Source organism: Grampus griseus (assembly GCF_964374135.1).
Source record: "Grampus griseus genome assembly, chromosome: 10".
Lineage (NCBI taxonomy): Eukaryota > Metazoa > Chordata > Mammalia > Artiodactyla > Delphinidae > Grampus > Grampus griseus.
The window spans coordinates 34,512,823-34,530,800 of NC_139004.1; the positions used below are offsets into that span (position 1 = coordinate 34,512,823).

General features: G+C 38.4%; 1 protein-coding gene across 1 annotated transcript in view; it reads left to right on the top strand.

Annotated features, from left to right (window-relative positions):
* The window catches only part of KIF6 (kinesin family member 6), a gene marked incomplete at both ends in the record, with an annotated part of 383,803 nt that overhangs the window by 177,247 nt on the left and 188,578 nt on the right, over window positions 1-17,978 (top strand). The window lies entirely within an intron of this gene.

Genomic DNA, 17,978 nt, shown 5'->3' on the forward strand with positions numbered 1-17,978 from the left:
AATACCATAATTCAAAAAGAGTCATGTACCACAATGTTCATTGCAGCACTATTTACAATAGCCAGGACATGGAAGCAACCTAAGTGTCTATCGACAGATGAATGGATAAAGAAGATATGGCACATATATACAATATTACTCAGCCATAAAAAGAAACGAAATTGAGTTATTTCTAGTGAGGTGGATGGACCTAGAGTCTGTCATACAGAGTGAAGTAAGTCAGAAAGAGAAAAACAAATACCGTATGCTAACACATATGTATGGAATCTAAAAAAAAGGTTCTGAAGAACCTAGGGGCAGGACAGGAATAAAGATGCCGATGTAGAGAATGGACTTGAGGACACAGGGAGTGGGAAGGGTAAGCTGGGACAAAGTGAGAGAGTTGCATGGACTTTTATATACTACCAAATATAAAATAGATAGCTAGATGAAAGCAGCCGCATAGCAGAGGGAGGTCAGCTCAGTGCTTTGTGACCACCTAGAGGGGTGGGATAGGGAGGGTGGGAGGGAGACGCAAGAGGGAGGAGATATGGGGATATATGTATACGTATAGCTGATTCACTTTGTTAATGAAGCAGAAACTAACACACCATTGTAAAGCAATTATACTGCAATAAAGATGTTAAAAACAATTATTTGTTATCAAATGGGAACATACCCACAAGGATTGACTTTGTATTTTTACATAACAATATCTTTTTTTTTTTCTTTTTTTTTTGCGGACCTCTCACTGTTGTGGCCTCTCCCGTTGCGGAGCACAGGCTGCAGACGTGCAGGCTCAGCAGCCATGGCTCACGGGCCCAGCCGCTCCGCGGCATGTGGGATCTTCCAGGACCGGGGCACAAAACCGTGTCCCCTGAATTGGCAGGCGGACTCTCAACCACTGCACCACCAGGAAAGCCCACAAAATCTTTTTACATCTGTCTTTTAAAACTTTTATAAGTTTTCTAATTTAAAAAAAATATTTATCTTCTGCATATTTGTATGTAAACTGAGGCTCTTATTTAAATTTTGGTAAGAGAACCAGCTGACAAATGTTTATCTCTAAACGTTAATGTTTTCTACAAATATAACTTCATATAAGACAGAATTACAGAAAAAGAGTTCAGAGAATTGGAGCAAAGGATGGATAAAGCTTTCACTAGTCCTTCAAGTTAATCAACTGTCAGGGAAGACTACAGCTGGGAAACTTTAACCATGGAGATGAGATATATAGCTATGGTAGAGCTCAATCCACTTCCACCTGGCTCTCTTCCTCCAAATTTCCTGATTAACCTTGTTCCATAGGCGCACTCTGGTATTATCCATCTGAAGTCTGCCTTTTTCTCCTCTCCCTTCCTCTCTACCCCATCCTCTCCCCTCTCCCCTCCTTCCTGTCCTTGTTCCCCCACCTCCCCCAGCCCCCTCCTGTCCCCCTCTTTTCTCCCTCCCTCTTGCTCCTCACTGTCCCCAGTGATCTCCTCCAAGGGGGTCTCCTGGTAGCCCCTCCACATGCTAATCCAATTCATCCTTTTCCCGAGTCCTTGCCCTAAATGTCTGTCTCTACACTACACTCTTCTCTAAGCTTTAGCCCAGTTTAACTTCTCTCTCCTAGCTCTTTCCATCTCTGCATAATGAAACCTTTTCTACCTCATTTCTCCTGTCATTACCCCCTTTCTGAATGTGAACTTCTTTTACATTTTCCTGCCACCAGATATCCTGCTCCCTAACTAGCTTCTCTGCCCATTCTACCACCCCATCCTTCTCTTTCCTATAAGTCAGTTTCTTATTTATGATGAATTTATGGAGATAGGTATTCATGTTTACATTAAACACAAATAATAGAGTTTTTGCATACAGCAAAAAGTGATTCAAAAGATACATGTAGAGAGAGGGCAGACAACAGAAACAAGAAGAACTACAATCCTGCACCCTGTGGAACAAAAACCACATTCACAAAAGACAGACAAGATGAAAAGGCAGAGGACTATGTACCAGATGAAGGAACAAGATAAAACCCAGAAAAATAACTAAATGAAGTGGAGATAGGCAACCTTCCAGAAAAATAATTCAGAATAATGATAGTGAAGATGATCCAGGACCTCGGGAAAAGAATGGAGGCAAAGATCGAGAAGATGCAAGAAATGTTTAAAAAAGACCTAGAAGAATTAAAGAACAAACAAACAGAGATGAACAATACAATAAATGAAATGAAAATTACACTACAAGAAATCAATAGCAAAATAAATGAGGCAGAAGAACGGATAAGTGACCTGGAAGACAGAATGGTGGAATTCACTGCTGCAGAACAGAATAAAGAAAAAAGAATGAAAAGAAATGAAGACAGCCTAAGAGACCTCTGGGACAACATTAAATGCAACAACATTCGCATTATAGGGGTCCCAGAAGGAGAAGAGAGAGAGAAAGGACCCGAGAAAATATTTGAAGAGATTATAGTTGCAAAATTCCCTAACATGGGAAAGGAAATAGCCACCCAAGTCCAGGAAGCACATTGAGTCCCATACAGGATAAACCCAAGGAGAAACACGCCGAGACACGTAGTAATGAAGTTGACAAAAATTAAAGACAAAGAAAAATTATTGAAAGCAGCAAGGGAAAAACGACAAATAACATACAAGGGAACTACCATAAGGTTAACAGCTGATTTCTCAGCAGAAACTCTACAACCCAGAAGGGAGTGGCATGATATACTTAAAGTGATGAAAGGGAGGATCCTACAACCAAGATTATACTACGCGGCAAGGATCTCATTCAGATTCGATGGAAAAATCAAAAGCTTTACAGACAGCAAAAGCTAAGAGAATTCAGCACCACCAAACCAGCTGTACAACAAACGCTAAAGAAACTTCTGTAAGTGGGAAACACAAGAGAAGAAAACGACCTACAAAAACAAACCCAAAACAATTAAGAAAATGGTCATAGGAACATACATATCGATAATTACCTTAAACATGAATGGATTAAATGCTCCAACCAAAGGACACAGGCTTGCTGAATGGATACAAAAAAAGACCCACATATATGCTGTCTACAAGAGGCCCACTTCAGACCTAGGGACACATACAGACTGAAAGTGAGGGGATGGAAAAAGATAGTCCATGCCAATGGAAATCAAAAGAAAGCTGGAGTAGCAATACTCATATCAGATAAAATAGACTTTAAAATAAAGAATGTTACAAGAGACAAGGAAGGACACTACGTAATGATCAAGGGATCAATCCAAGAAGAAGATGTAACAATTATAAATATATATGCACCGAACATAGGAACACCTCAATACATAAGGCAACTGCTAACAGCTACAAAAGAGGAAATTGACAGTAACACTAAAATAGTGGAGGACTTTAACACCTCACTTACACCAATGGACAGATCATGCAAAATGAAAATAAATAAGGAAACAGAAGCTTTAAATGACACAATAGATCAGCTAGATTTAATTGATAATTATAGGACATTCCATCCAAAAACAGCAGATTACACTTTCTTCTCAAGTGCGCATGGAACATTCTCCAGGATAAATCACATCTTGGGTCACAAATCAAGCCCTCAGTAAATTTAAGGAAATTGAAATCATATCAAGCATCTTTTCTGACCACAACACTATGAGATTAGAAATGAATTACAGGGGAAAACCCGTAAAAAACACAAACACATGGAGGCTAAACAATACCTTACTCAATAACCAAGAGGTCACTGAAGAAATCAAAGAGGATATCAAGAAATACTTAGAGACAAATGACAATGAAAACACGATGATCCAAAACCTATGGGATGCAGCAAAAGCAGTTCGAAGAGGGAAGTTTATAGCTATACAAACCTACCTCAAGAAACAAGAAAAATCTCAAGTAAACAATCTAACCTTACACCTAAAGGAACTAGAGAAAGAAGAACAAACAAAACCCAAAGTTAGCAGAAGGAAAGAAATCATAAAGATCAGAGCGGAAATAAATGAAATAGAAACAAAGAAAATAGCAAAGATAAATAAAACTAAAAGCTGGTTTCTTGAGAAGATAAACAAAATTGATAAACCATTAGCCAGACTCATCAAGAAAGAAGGGGAGAGGACTCAAATCAATAAAATTAGAAATGAAAAAGAAGTTACAAGAGACACCACAGAAATACAAACCATCCTAAGAGACTACTACAAGCAACTCGATGCCAATAAAATGGACAACCTGGAAGAAATGGACAAACTCTTAGAAAGGTATAACCTTCCAAGACTGAACCAGGAAGAAACAGAAAATATGAACAGACCAATCACAAGTAATGAAATTGAAACTGTGATTAAAAATCTTCCAATGAAGAAGAGTCCAGGACCAGATGGCTTCACAGGTGAATTCTATCAAACATTTAGAGAAGAGCTAACACCCATCCTTCTCAAACTCTTCCAAAAAATTGCAGAGGAAGGAACAATCCCAAACTCATTCTGTGAGGCCACCATCACCCTGATACCAAAACCAGACAAAGATACTACAAAAAAAGAAAATTACAGATCAATATCACTGATGAATATAGATGCAAAATTCCTCAACAAAATACTAGCAAACAGAATCCAACAACACATTAAAAGGATCGTACACCATGATCAAGTGGGATTTATCCCAGGGATGCAAGGATTCTTCAATATAGGCAAATCAATCAATGTGATACACCATATTAACAAATTGAAGAATAAAAACCATATGATCATCTCAATAGATGCAGAAAAAGCTTTTGACAAAATTCAACACCCATTTATGATAAAAACTCTCCAGAAAGTGGGCATAGAGGGAACCTACCTATACATAATAAAGGCCATATACGACAAACCCACAGCAAACATCATTCTCAATGGTGAAAAACTGAAAGCGTTTCCTCTAAGATAAGGAACAAGACAAGGATGTCCACTCTCACCACTATTATTCAACATAGTTTTGGGAGTCCTAGCCATGGCAGTCAGAGAAGAAAAAGAAATAAATGAATACTAATTGGAAAAGAAGAAGTAAAACTGTCACTGTTTGCAGACGACATGATACTATACATAGAGAATCCTAAAAATGCCACCAGAAAACTACTAGAGCTAATCAATGAATTTGGTAAAGTAGCAGGATACAAAATGAATGCACAGAAATCTCTTGCATTCCTATACACTAATGATGAAAAATCTGAACGAGAAATGAAGGAAACACTCCCATTTACCATTGCAACAAAAAGAATAAAATACCTAGGAATAAACCTACCTGGGGAGTCAAAAGACCTGTATGCAGAAAACTATAAGACACTGATGAAAGAAATTAAAGATGATACCAACAGATGGAGAGATATACCATGAATGTGGATTGGAAGAATCAATATTGTGAAAATGACTATACTACCCAAAGCAATCTACAGATTCAATGCAATCCCTATCAAATTACCAATGGCATTTTTTATGGAACTAGAACAAAAAATCTTAAAATTTGTATGGAGACACAAAAGACCCCGAATAGCCAAAGCAAACTAGAGGGGAAAAAACGGAGCTGTAGGAATCAGACTCCCTGACTTCAGACTATACTACAAAGCTACAGTAATCAAGACAATATTGTACTGGCACAAAACAGAAAAATCAATCAATGGAACAAGATAGAAAGCCCAGAAATAAACCCACGCACCTATGGTTAACTAGTCTATGACAAAGGAGGCAAGGATATACATTGGAGAAAAGACAGTCTCTTCAATAAGTGGTGCTGGGAAAACTGGACAGCTACATGTAAAAGAATGAAATCAGAACACTCTGTAACACCATGCACAAAAATAAACAAAATGAATTCCAGACCTAAATGTAAGACCGGACACTATAAAACTCTTAGAGGGGAACATAGGAAGAACACTCTTTGACAAAAATCACAACAAGATCTTTTTCAATCCACCTCCTAGAGTACTGGAAATAAAAACAAACGTAAACAAATGGGACCTAATGAAACTTCAAAGCTTTGCACAACAAAGGAAAGCATAAACAAGACGAAAAGACAACCCTCAGAATGGCAGAAAATATTTGCAAATGAATCAATGGACAAAGGATTAATCTCCAAAATATATAAACAGCTTATGAAACTTAATATTAAAGAAACAAACACCCCAATCCAAAAATGGGCAGAAGACCTAAATAGACATTTCTCCAAAGAAGACATCTCCAAAGATGGCCAAGAAGCACATGAAAAGCTGCTTAGCATCAATAATTATTAAGGAAATGCAAATCAAAACTACAATGATGTATCACCTCACACAGTTAGAATGGGCATCATCAGAAAATCTACAAACAACAAATGCTGGAGAGGGTATGGAGAAAAGGGAACCCTCTTGCACTGTTGGTGGGAATGTAAATTGATAAAGCCACTATGGAGAACAGTATGGAGGTTCCTTAAAAAACTAAAGATAGAATTACCATATGATCCAGCAATCCCACTACTGGGCATATACCCAGAGGAAACCATAATTCAAAAAGACTCATGCACCCCAATGTTCATTGCAGCACTATTTACAATAGCCAGGTCATGGAAGCAACCTAAATGCCCATCGACAGATGAATGGATAAAGAAGTTGTGGTACATATATACAATGGAATATTACTCAGGCATAACAAGGAACAAAATTGGGTCATTTGTTGAGACGTAGAAAGAGCTAGAGACTGCAATACAGAGTGACGTAAGTCAGAAAGAGAAAAACAAATATCATATATTAATGTATGTATGTGGAACCTAGAGAAATGGTACAGATGAACCGGTTTGCAGGGCAGAAGTTGAGACACAGATGTAAGAGAACAAACATGGACACCAAGGGGGGAAAGCCATGGGGGTTGGGGTTGGTAGTGTGATGAATTGGACGATTGGGATTGACATGTATCCCCTGATGCATATAAAATTGATGACTAATAAGAACCTGCTGTATAAAAAAATAAATAAAATAAAAAATTCAAAAAAAAAGATACATGTAGAATTTAAAGAGGCAGTTATTAATAGCTAGGGATTGATTATATTATTTTAATCTCTTATTTACATTTTTTCTAAACACTGAACCTTTCTGTGTCTACTGAAGTTAAAACATTTGGTCATATCAAAATATATATATATGCCTTTAATAAATTGGATACATGAAAATATGAATTGACAAAATCAATTTTTATAACCTTTCAAAAGCCTTCATCATTGCCTTTTTAAAAGTTTTTTTTAGTGTCTTTAAAGTTATTTTATTTTACTTAAAATTATTTTAAAATAGTGTTTTTAAATTCCATAAACTGAAGTACATGGCCAGGAATGTGTTTTCCTATAAATAGGCTATATCTTCACTGTTAAAGAGGCACACCAGTCTGGGTTTTGATTTGGATGTTTTGTGTTTGCTATTTCAAAACACTGAAAGTATCAAGCAGTTGTGCAGCTCTGCCTTTGAGGCGCCATATAACTGCTTGGTGGAGGTAAAGGGAATATGTGTTACTAAGAGAAATGTTGACAGTAAACTCTGTATAGGAATTTCCTCTGTATCACCCAAACCAGGAACTTCCTGGCCCCTACTGCTATTAAAAAGAGCTCATTCCAACAAAGTGGCTGACAGTGAACTCAGTTCCTTGCACATGAGGGTCCATGTCTTTCACTTACTGATTAGGGCTTGGGGATCATATAAATGTATATAATACTTGTCATAGACCAGAGAATTCTAAAAGAAAAAAAAAGATCTTGAAGTAACCACCTTTAAGCCAATTGGGAATAGTTCTTTCAGCAGAATCTAACAAAAAACAAACATGAAACTAATGACCCCGAAAAATATTTGTATCGTTTCCTTTGGTTGTAGTACTGTTGGCACAATCTCAGCCTTCAGTTTTTCATGTCCTGTGGATTGTAGTTAACCATAAATTGTGAATTTATTGTTCTTATCTGAACTTTTATAAATTACGTGCTTTTCCAACACTGTATGTTTTAAAGGGCCATACCCTATAAAAGAAGCTTGTCATGTTAGTAACGTCAAAATAAGGCTTTCCTTCACCCCCCACCATCACTGATGCATCTTATTAAACATTATTTTCTTTGAAATGCAAGACACAACGTTTATTTGATGATCTCATTGCCCTTGTTGTTTGCATCTTTACTTTTTTTTTTTTTTGCGGTACGCGGGCCTCCCACCGTTGTGGCCTCTCCCATTGTGGAGCACAGGCTCCGGACGCACAGGCTCACCGGCCATGGCTCACGGGCCCAGCCGCTCCGCAGCACGCGGGATCCTCCCGGACTGGGGCACGAACCCGTATCCCCTGCATCGGCAGGCGGACTCCCAACCACTGTGCCACCAGGGAAGCCCATATTTTTTAAAGTCTGTAGGGAAGTTCTGAATTGAAAACACAAATTTAGTATATTAGGGATTATGGCAAATGGAAGACATTTTTATGACTTGATTGAGAGGCTTTGTGTTATGTGTGGAAAGAGTGAGGGTTCCTGAGGGTTCCTGATTCAAAAGACCAGTTTTTAAATCCCAGTGTTTCAGTTTCCTAACTTGTAACAGTATGCAAGTTACTTTGTTTCTATGAGTGCTTCTGTCCTCATCTATGAAAGAGGGAAAATAATTTTTAGGTTTATGGTACAGATAAATAACAATACATGTGAGAGTGCCTGACGTGTAATGGATGTTCAATAAAAGTAATAATAAAATAACTAGGGGAAGCCAGTTATAAAGAGAACCAGACTATAATATTCTGTTTAATTCTTTTCCCACTTAAATGAGAAAACATGTAAGGTTGCTAGCACAGTAGCCAGGACATAGTTGACCATCAAGGGATGTTGTTACTCGTTCATTTAACGTTTCAAGTTACTTCTTTTTTTGGTTTCCAGGGCCAAAAACTGTGTATATATACATGACTCAAAGTTCGACAACAAGTTGCCTTGTTGTAATGCTTCTTAAACATTAGTGCACACACGAATCACCCGGGAATGTTGTTTAAGTGCAGGTTCAGCAGGTCTAGGATGGGGCCTGCGATTCTACATTTCTGCAAGGCTCCCAGGTGATGCATCTGAGGTTGGCCTATTATTTTTCACACAAAGAATAGCAAGGCATTAATGGGCCAGACAATAAATACCCTCTCTTTGTTCCTTGTATTACCTTATTTCATAGAGCTTAAAGAGTTTAGAGATGATATTATTTGGCACATTTTTACGGATGAGAAATTTGTGACCCACAGAAGCTGATTAATTAGTTGACAGTTGAGATCATTCAGCCTAATTGTTCAGCCACCTTCTTTACCTACAGTAATCAATATTTTTAATTGTATAACTATCATCTCATTCTTCCTATTTAGTTATATTCCTAGAAGTTAAGAGTTACCAGGTTTCCTTCTATCTTTATCATTGCTTTCCAGCTTTTTAAAAAATATCTTTGCTTATGTTGATATGTGACTTTAGTTTGTCAGCAACCCCATTGCTTAGGCTGTCGGGGACGGCCTATCCTTGCTGGTGCAATGCTTAGTGGCAAAATGACTGGGAGAGGTCGGGCAGATTTTGATACTTGTTGGTATAATTAGTACTAGTTACGTTTTTCAATCAGCTCTCGTTTCTAGCCCTTTAGAATGAACCTCCTATTCCTCTCTCAGAACCAGTGAGAAGCCAGATGGACCATCAGTGCAGGGATACCAGGCATTTCCATGATTCTCCCACCAAACAGCCCTGACCCACCAAGTGGGGTATCTTTTATCCACCTCACTGTTTCCAGCTCAGTATCAGAGGACAAGGTCCTGGTGTTTTGCACTCCCTAACACTGTTTTTCGTAAATTCCCTGGAATACTGTGTTGTAGGACACTTCTGCTACCCTCGTCCCCCAGTTATTCCCTGGGGCTCACCTCCCATAGCTGTCCCAGGAGTTTAGAACCAGCCAGGGTTTCCATACCCCAGTTTAGGTATGCTCCTCTTACTAATGCCCATTCCTCTTTTCTCCCAGCTTTCCCACAACCAGTGACATAGAGATATGGTGTCTAGCCCATTTTGATATGCTAATGCTGACAGGAGCATGTTAATAATTTTTTTTTTACAAACAAAGATTATTTTAGAATAGTGAGAACGTCATAATCATGCTCAGTGTATAAACAATGAACTTCATTTAACAAACAGTTGAATCTAACATAGTCATAAAAATATTGCAGAAGAACAAGTTTAGCTTGGATCACTAGTCTCTATTCTCACAAGGAGATAATAAACGTTCTTGAGCCAAAGGCAACGGGGCAAAAATCTCAGGATTTTGCTTCCTTCCTTCTTTCCTTCCTTCCTTCCTTCCTTTCTTGTCTCTTGTCTTCTGTCTTTTTGGATGTGTTGCAGAGTACTTGCAGAATCCTTGTAAAGGGATTCATTATTAACCTATCATAATATATCATGAATATTTTAATGTCAGTAAGTATACCTCTTCACCACCATTTTAAACAGTTGCTTAACTATGTACATAACTAGGCCATAATTTATTTAATTTCCTAACGTGGACATTCTGATTCTTTTCCTACTTCTTTTGCTGTTATAAATCATGCTGATCAGTGGCCTTATTAAGATCCAAGCAACTGCTACCCAGTTATTTCCCTCTTGTCTATTCAACTATTTACCTCCTCAAAGAATTCTAGAAGGTATGGCATTCCCTTTTAGAAATGCATTGCCCAGCATGATGTTCAAATAAATTTAGTAACTTTGCTACAGTATGGTAAGCATAGTGCTTAAACCTTGGACTCTGAAGTCAGCCTCCCCAAGTTTGAATCCCAGCTCTGCTGTTTGCTAGCTGTATGACCTTGGACAGGATATATAACCTCTCTGTACTTCAGTTCCTTCGTCTATGATATAAGGACGACAGTAGTACTTAGCTCATCTAGTTGTTGTGCAAATTAAGGAAATGATGTATTCAAGTGGTACAGACTAGTAGCTAGCATTTACTGCTTGTCCAAGTAATATTTGCTATTGTTAACAACAGATTAACTTGCTTTCCCTTTTTATTCACACTACTAAACCTAAATTTCCACAAAAATATGGCTACAGACAAAATTTCATTTCCTTGGCAAGAAATATTGGGAGCAAAAAGGGAGGAGTATGGTGGTCTTGAGGGGGGAAGGCACATGTTAGGAATTACGGTCAATTCTTATGGTGTGGTCAGGCATCAAAATTTATAGTTCAGTGGAATTGCTGAACTAGGCTACAGGTTGTCAGAGCTAGCTCATCAGCGTCAATTTGGTGCAAATAGGTATAGTCACCAAACACCTACCAGTCAAGTTATGTGTTCAGACACATGTAGATTATCTACCATCTTTCTTGTCCATATGAACTAGAACTGAATGGCATATGTTTATTTTTACTTCTTCAGTAGGATTCTTTTACTTCTTTTCTCCTGGAAAAACTAGAGAATAAGTAAAGTTTCTTGTTTACTTGGGCTTCTCATAAAGAACAGACTTTATCGTACTCACTTGACCTCCTTGGAGACCCTTTTCTGCAAACAGTTCTTCACTGGCTAGCAGAGTTCTGGCAGCTGGGAGACCCCTCAGTGGGAGCAGTGACTAGGTATGAACTTGGGAACTATTTTGGGAGATAGGAAAATGCAGGGAATTTGGGGTCAATTGTTCACTCTTAACTGTGAGAGGAGTACATCGGAAACATCTGAATTAGGCATTTTTCTGTACTTTAATTATTAGACCAACTTCTTGGTTGATAAGAAAAGTAATTCAACAATAAATCATTTAATGTATGAAAGAAAGACCAGGCATTTTTCTCTTATCTAAAGAGGCTCTGTCGTCTCAAGCACTGAGAAAAAAATTGCACGTCAAAAGACCTGATTTTCGGGCTTCCCTGGTGGCGCAGTGGTTGAGAATCTGCCTGCTAATGCAGGGGACACGGGTTCAAGCCCTGGTCTGGGAAGATCCCACATGCTGCGGAGCAACTAGGCCCGTGAGCCACAACTACTGAGCCTGCGCGTCTGGAGCCTGTGCTCCGCAACTAGAGAGGCCACGATAGTGAGAGGCCCGCGCACTGCGATGAAGAGTGGCCCCTGCAACTAGAGAAAGCCCGCGCACAGAAACGAAGACCCAACACAGCAAAAATAAATAAATAAAATTAAAAAAAAAAAAAAAAGAAAAAAGAAAAGACCTGATTTTCATTCTTAGTTTTATATCAGACTAGTCGAGTCTCAGAATGGGTAAAGAAATCCAGTTCTTTCATTTAGGCAGAACTTCTTCACCATTTCTTTGGATTACGTCCCTGGTCCTCCTTGTATCCAATACTATTATTGTGCAGAACGAGAGTCTTGATGGCACAGCCAAAGTCCAGTGAGATTGAGGGATCTGTGAGTGGCCACTCAGCTAATCAGCAGGCCTGTGTCTTACAATGCTTTCTTGTGAACTAGGAGGCCGCTTCAGCCCTGCTTCGTGGGACGTTTCCTAAAATATTTACTTTATGATCAAACTATACAGGAGAAATAATTTTCTAAAGAAAAAGCCAGACGGAAGAATTGATTAACCATTGCTTCTAACCTAGTATTAGCTATTTGAATTGTTAGGGACACTGGAAACCAAAAAATGCTTTTACTCCAGAGAATGGGTATATCCTAGAACTAATGGTAATTTTCAAAGTTCCAGATTTTTGTTAAGTATTCAGGGAAAATACAAATAGATACACATTACAATTTTTTGAAGCTTCATTAATTGACAACTGTACATCCAGGCTTCCTCATGGGTGACAGAGGAAAGTAGCAACTATGAATATGTTGCCTCAATGTCCATCATGAGAGGCTCAGGACACCCATACTGTGGAATACTATACAGCCATTAAAAATAAAATAGTTCTGGGGCTTCCCTGGTGGTCCAGTGGTAAGGAACCCACCTCCTTTCAATGCAGGGGATGCCGGTTCAATCCCTGATTGGGGAACTAAGATCCCACATGCTGCAGGGCAACTAAGTCCATGTGCCACAGCTATTGAGCTCATGAGCCTCAACGAGAGAGCCTGCATGCCACAAACTGCAGAGCCCACGCACTCTGGAGCCCTAGCGCCACAACCAGAGAGAGAACACCTGCACACCACAACTAGAGAGAAGCCCAAGCGCCGCAACAAAGAGACCGCGCACTGTAACAAAAAGATCCCACTTGCTGCAACGAAGATCCCATGTGCCACAACTAAGACCCAATGCAGCCAAGAAATAAAGAAAATAAATAAAATAAATATATATATATTTTAAATTGAAATAGTTCTATTATATATGTACTGACATGGAATATTATTGGTGGTAAGTTGTTTAGAAAAATAATGATACAGAACTCTATTCAAAGTGTGATCTCATTTTTGTATAAACAAACAAAATCTACAAATGTACATAAGAATATAAGTATCTGCTTCGTTAAGAGTTAGAGGAACTGTTAATAATGGATTATCCAAAGTATTGAAAATAAAGAAGATGAGAATGGAGGTGGGGAGGGGAGTGTTTAATTTATTCACATCTGTGTTATTTGGAATTCTTTTCATAAACATCTATTTTTATAATACTTTACATTTTAAAAAAAATGTTTTAAAAAAACATTAAAAATTTTTGTATCAGAAACTAATCTCTCTGTGTGTCTGATGGTTTGAAACCCTATTTTAGAAGGAAACATTGCAAATAATGCAAATAAGTATCCCTCCATCTGAAGAAGCTCCTTAAAAATTACAATACAAATTGTCTCATACTTGGAAGCATCAGCTGTCACGTGTCACAGATTGTAGGAAGAGATAAGAATTAAATCTAAAGCTGCTATGTGAAGGAAATCATTACATCTTATTTGAGTGGGCTGATAGTAATAGTGAAAAGAAAATGTGTACCATTTAAACTGATGCTGAAGGTGTGCAGATATTTTCAAAACAATGTGAGGAAGATAGACTTCTGCTGTATGATGATAGTTAGCATAATAGATACTGATTGCCATTCTTACACCTTCCTTATCAAGAGTCTTATCCCAACATAGAGGGAATCATTTCCATTGATTCTATATTGATACTCTAGATACAGAGTGGGGGAGAGGGAACACACGGAGGAATAAGAGTTAAGAATTGCCCCATGATATTGACCTGCATGAGCTGCTTGTATATTTTGGAGATTAATCCTTTGTCAATTGCTTCATTTGCAAACATTTTCTCCCATCCTGAGGGTTCTTTTTTCATCTTGCTTTTGGTTTCCTTTGCTGTGCAAAAGCTTTGAAGTTTCATTAGGTCCCATTTGTTTATTTTTGTTTTTATTTCCATTACTCTAGGAGGTGGATCAAAAAGGATCTTGCTATGATTTCTGTCATAGAGTGTTCTGCCTATATTTTCCTCTAAGAGTTTTATAGTGTCTGACCTTACATTTAGGAATTTAATCCATTTTGAGTTTATTTTTGTGTATGGTGTTAGGGAGTGCTCTAATTTCGTTCTTTTGCATGTAGCTGTCCAGTTTTCCCAGCACCACTTATTGAAGAGGCTGTCTTTTCTCCATTGTATATTCTTGTCTCCTTTGTCAAAGATAAGGTGACCATATGTGCGTGGGTTTATCTCTGGGCTTTCTATTCTGTTCTATTCATCTATATTTCTGTTTTTGTGCAGTACCATACTGTCTTGATTACTGTAGCTTTGTAGTATAGTCTGAAGTCCGGGAGCCTGATTCCTCCAGCTCTGTTTTTCTTTCTCAAGATTGCTTTGGCTATTCAGGGTCTTTTGTGTTTCCATACCAATCCAAAAATGGGCAGAAGACCTAAATAGACATTTCTCCAAAGAAAATATACAGATTGCCAACAAACACATAAAAGGAAGCTCAACATCACTAAATATTAGCAAAATGCAAATCAAAACCACAATGAGGTATCACCTCACACCGGTCAGAATGGCCATCATCAAAAATCTACAAACAATAAATGCTGGGGAGGGTGTGGAGAAAAGGGAACCCTCTTGCACTGTTCATGGGAATGTAAATTGATACAGCCACTGTAGAGAACAGTATGGAGGTTCCTTAAAAACTAAAAATAGAACTACTGTACGACTCAGCAATACCACTACTGGGCATATACCCTGAAAAAAGCATAATTCAAAAACAGTCATGTACCACAATGTTTATTGCAGCACTATTTACAATAGCCAGGTCATGGAAGCAACCTAAATGCCCATTGACAAATGAATTGATAAAGAAGATGTGGGACATGTATAAAATGGAATATTACTCAGCCAAAGAAAGGAATGAAATTGGGTCATTTGTAGAGACATGGATGGACCTAGAGACTGTCATACAGAGTGAAGTAAGTTAGAAAGAGAAAAACAAATATTGTATATTAATGCATATATGTGGAATCTAGAAAAATGGTATAGATGAACTGCTTTGCAAGGCAGAAATAGAGACACAGATGTAGAGAACTAACGTATGGACACCAAGTGGGGGAAGCGGGGGTTGGGGTGGGGGTGGGATGAATTGGGAGATTGGGATTGACATATATGTAGTAATATGTATAAAATAGATAACTAATAAGAACCTGCTGTATGTAAAAAAAAAAAAAAAACAGGGAGAGAGAGACATGTACCACAATGTTCATTGTAGCACTGTTTACAATAGCCAGGACATGGAAGCAACCTAAGTGTCCATCACAAATGAATATATAAAGATTTGGCACATATATACAATGGAATATTAGCCATAAAAAGAAATGAAATTGAGTTATTTGTAGTGAGATGGATGGACCTAGAGTCTGTCATACAGAGTGAAGTAAGTCAGAAAGAGAAAAACAAATACCATATGCTAACACATATATATGGAACCTAAAAAAAAAAAAAAAAGGGTTCTGATGAACCTAGGGGCAGGACAGGAATAAAGACGCATATGTAGAGAATGGACTTGAGGACACGGGGAGGGGGAAGGGTAAGCTAGGACGAAGTGAGAGAGTGGCATTGACATATATACACTACCAAATGTAAAATAGATAGTGGGAAGCAGCTGCATAGCACAGGGAGATCAGCTTGGTGCTTTGTGACCAACCAGAGGGGTGGGATAGGGAGGGTGGGAAGGAGACACAAGAGGGAGGGATATGGGGATATATGTATGCACATAGCTGATTCACTTTGTTATACAGCAGAAACTAACACAATATTGTAAAGCAATTATACTCCAATAAAGATGTTAAAAAATAAAAAAATAAAAAAAAATTGAATATCCCAGCCATCAAAATGCCTCACCTCCTTCGAAACAAGAACACAAGTGATAACAAAGTTTTGGGGAATCAGATTTTTTTACCTTTTCTCCATTCTTTAGGGTTATTGGAAAAGAAATATATATTATTTAATCTAAATTATTTTTAAAAATCTTTCCTCCTAGATAACTTGATAAAAATAGCCTGAATAAACATACTAGCACATATATATGTACTCACAAAAAGACAAATACTTTATGATTCCACTTATATGTGAAATCTAAAAAATACAACCAACCAGTGAATATAACAAAAAAGAAGCAGATTCACATATACAGAGAACAAACTAGTGGTTACCAGTGGGGAAAGGGAAGCGGGGATGGGAATCATAGGGCTAGGGGATTAAGAGGTACAAACTGGGCTTCCCTGGTGTCGCAAGGAAGACTCTCTTCCCTGAGAGTCCGCCTGCCGATGCAGAGGATACGGGTTCATGCCCCGGTCTGGGAATATCCCACGTGCCGCGGAGGGGCTGGGCCCGTGAGCCATGGCCGCTGAGCTGGCGCATCCGGAGCCTGTGCTCTGCAACGGGAGAGGCCACAACAGTGAGAGGCCCGCGTACCGCCAAAAAAAAAAAAAAAAGAGGTACAAACTATTCTGTATAAAATAAGCTACAAGGATATATTGTACAACACAGGGAATATAGCCAATATTTTATAATAACTATAAATGGAGCATTACCTTTAAAAATTGTGAATCGCTATATTGTACACCTGTAACATACAATGTAGTACATCAACTATACTTTAATAAGAAAAAAAAAAGAATTGCCCCATTGTGCTCATAAACTAATAGAGGAGCCAAGGTGTTGTGCAGACCCTAGAATGCCATGTAGACAATATAAGCACACGTGATGCCACTAACTAAACCAGGACTTCATGAAGGGGTGGATGTTCCCTCCAAAGGCAGGTGTTTGTTTTCTATTTTTCTTTGTTTTAGAATAGGAAAATCGTGAAAATCATTGTAAGCAGAGGGGAAAGAGTCAGCATGGAGAGGTGATAAGGAGGAATTAATCAGGTAACCCTGATAGGAGCCTGAAGAGAGCCTAGGAGAGAGATTGGCCATGAGAAGGAGGAAGGGTAGTATCCAAAATATTTAAAAGAGGGAAGAGGGCCTGAGTAGTAAGACAGAGACCCTGGGAGGTGAAGGAAAAGGAAGCCGAAGGAGCCCCCTTGAATGGCTTTGACTTTCTCAGTCTAGTGAGAAGCTGCATTATTGATGGAGAGTGAAAGAGTAGTGGCGGGCTTCAGGCTGTGGAAGGATCTGGAAGAGCCACTGTGAACACTGTATGTCAACCAGGAATGATTAAAAGGCTTTGGAGCATCACTGAGGTCCCAGCTCAGGCCAAGTAGCATGAAATTTTTTTTTGAATTTTATTTTATTTTTTATACAGCAAGTTCTTATTAGTTATCTGTTTTATACATATTAGTGTATATATGTCAATCCCAATCTCCCAATTCATCACACACACACACACCCGCCTCTTTCCCCCCTTGGTGTCCATACGTTTGTTCTCTACATCTGTGTCTCTTATTTCTGCCCTGCAGACCGGTTCATCTGTACCATTTTTCTAGGTTCCACATATATGCATTAATATACAATATTTGTTTTACTCTTTCTGACTTACTTCACTCTGTATGACAGTCTCAAGGTCCATCCACGTCTCTACAAATGACCCAATTTCATTCCTTTGTATGGCTGAGTAATATTCCATTGTATATATATACCACATCTTCTTTATCCATTCGTCTGTCAATGGGCATTTAGGTTGCTTCCATGACCTGGCTATTG